Raw genomic sequence first — 2,500 nt, 5'->3', positions numbered from 1 at the left:
CAGGAAGGGGGCGCCTCGGGAGGTGTACCTAGGAGGCTTCCAGGGGCCTGGGTACACTTTTCAGAAAGTACCGTTGGGACTTAGAAAAATTTTCAAGATTTTTGGACTTAGAGCGATTTTTGGATTTTTGTGCAAAAATCGAATTTTCCCTTCTCCCACCGCTCTGGGGCGTCAATATGAAGTGGGGACCCGAGGGAGAGTGCCTCCCATGAGGGTAGAATGTGTGACTTTTGGGGGGAAAGTCGAATTATGGAGCAAAAACCATTTTTGGGGACTTAGAAAAAATTCCGAGATGTGTCAGACTTCCAGGAAGGGGGCGCCTCGGGAGGTGTACCTAGGAGGCTTCCAGGGGCCTGGGTACACTTTTCAGAAAGTACCGTTGGGACTTAGAAAAATTTTCAAGATTTTTGGACTTAGAGCGATTTTTGGATTTTTGTGCAAAAATCGAATTTTCCCTTCTCCCACCGCTCTGGGGCGTCAATATGAAGTGGGGACCCGAGGGAGAGTGCCTCCCATGAGGGTAGAATGTGTGACTTTTGGGGGGAAAGTCGAATTATGGAGCAAAAACCATTTTTTGGGACTTAGAAAAATTTCGAGATGTGACAGACTTCCAGGAAGGGGGCGCCTCGGGAGGTGTACCTAGGAGGCTTCCAGGGGCCTGGGTACACTTTTCAGAAAGTACCGTTGGGACTTAGAAAAATTTTCAGGATTTTTGGACTTAGAGCGATTTTTGGATTTTTGTGCAAAAATCAGATTTTCCCTTCTCCCACCGCTCTGGGGCGTCAATATGATGTGGGGACCCGAGGGAGAGTGCCTCCCATGAGGGTAGAATGTGTGGTTTTTTGGGGGAAAGTCGAATTATGGAAGAAATTGAGTTTTGAGGACAAAAAAGTGTTTTGAGGACAAAAAAGTTTCTTGAGGACAAAAAAGTTTCTCGAGGACAAAAAAGTGTTTTGAGGACAAAAAAGTTTCTTGAGGACAAAAAAGTGTTTTGCGAACAAAAAATGGAATTTTGTGATTTTGTGTAAAAATAAGTAAATTCCCCTACTTCCACCACAGGGGGGCTTCAGTATGTTGTAGGGCCCCCAGGGAGGGTCCCCCAACTGGGTTTAAAGTTTGTGGATCCTGGGCAGAAAGTTGAATTTTGGATGAAAAACCGAATTTTGGGACTTAGAAAAATTTCGAGCTGAGCAGTGACAGACTTCCAGGCAGGGGAGCCTCTCTGGAGGTGTACCGAAAACAGTTCCAGGAGCTGAGGTCATTTTCGAACATTTTTTGTTCGCTCAAATTTTTTTTGTTTTTGAGCTCTAAAAAGCTGTTATTATCAATTGGCTCAAAAATTTCAAGTGTCATGAGCTAGTACATGTTGGAGGAATACGTTTTAGGCAAAAAATTGCAAAAAAAAAAATCCAAGTGAAAAAGAACCGGAATGGGGAATTTCTGACTGCTGTAGCAGCCGCACAGTTCCAGGAGGTCGGATACATTTCCGACTTTGTCCCGCTCATTGAAGTACATTGTCCCGCAATGCAAATACATAGTAATGCGCACCTGCGGGAGAATATAGGAGAGAGTGGGCTCTCTCTACCCCGATGTATGGCGGTTGTTCCTATGGTTCTCTGGCTCGGGTAGGCGACTTAGAAGGTGGTCCCTCTTGTCGTGGAAGTTGCAAAATACGGCCGAGACTGAACTTCCACGGCTCCAGGAGGGACTTTTGCTGGTCGTGCGTCCCAAGTGAGAGAGGCGATCCTGGGGTACCTGAGCCTGACCAGACCCTCCCTCGGTGGTCCCTGGTCTTCTGAAGGGTGATGGCATTCAGGGGGGCAAATCTGGAGTCCGTGGCCGAGTTTGGGCTCTAGAAGGCGGACGCCCCTTCTGACCATGTCCCCTCAGAGCCGGCTGGATGGTTCATGGTCCGCGGCTTTGTCTGGCGGTCTGTGCCCAAGCCGGAGAAGCTGTCCTGGGGTACGTGAGCTTTGACCAGACCCTCCCTCGGCGGTCCCTGGTTCTCTGGAGGTGATGGCTGTCAGGGGGGCAAATCTGGAGTCCTCGTGGGAAGGAGGGCTCTTGAAGGCGGACGCCCCCTCTGACTATGTCCCCTCAGAGCAGGCTGGATGGTTCATGGTCCGCGGCTTTGTCTGGCGGTCCATGCCCAAGCCGGAGAAGCTATCCTGGGTACCTGAGCTTCGACCAGACCCTCCCTCGGTGGTCCCTGGTTCTCTGGAGGCGATGGCTGTTGTCAGGGGGGGGGGGGCAAATCTGGAGTCCTCGTGGGAAGGAGGGCTCTGGAAGGCGGACGCCCCCTCTGACTATGTCCCCTCAGAGCATGCTCGATGGTTCTCAGTCCCTGGCTTTGGCTTTTTGGCCATCCTGGGGTACATTCTTGCCAAAAAAAAAAACGACTAAGTGAAAAAGAACCGGAATGAGGAATTTTCTAGGTGCCGCATCCGCCCTACAGTGACTTGAGGCCGGGTACAGTTCCGACTTCGTCCCCTTAAAGTGG

This window comes from Dendrobates tinctorius, unplaced genomic scaffold (assembly GCF_039654945.1).
Source record: "Dendrobates tinctorius isolate UK_male_01 unplaced genomic scaffold, ASM3965494v1 ptg000564l, whole genome shotgun sequence".
NCBI classification, from domain to species: domain Eukaryota; kingdom Metazoa; phylum Chordata; class Amphibia; order Anura; family Dendrobatidae; genus Dendrobates; species Dendrobates tinctorius.
This window is presented reverse-complemented; position numbering follows the sequence as displayed.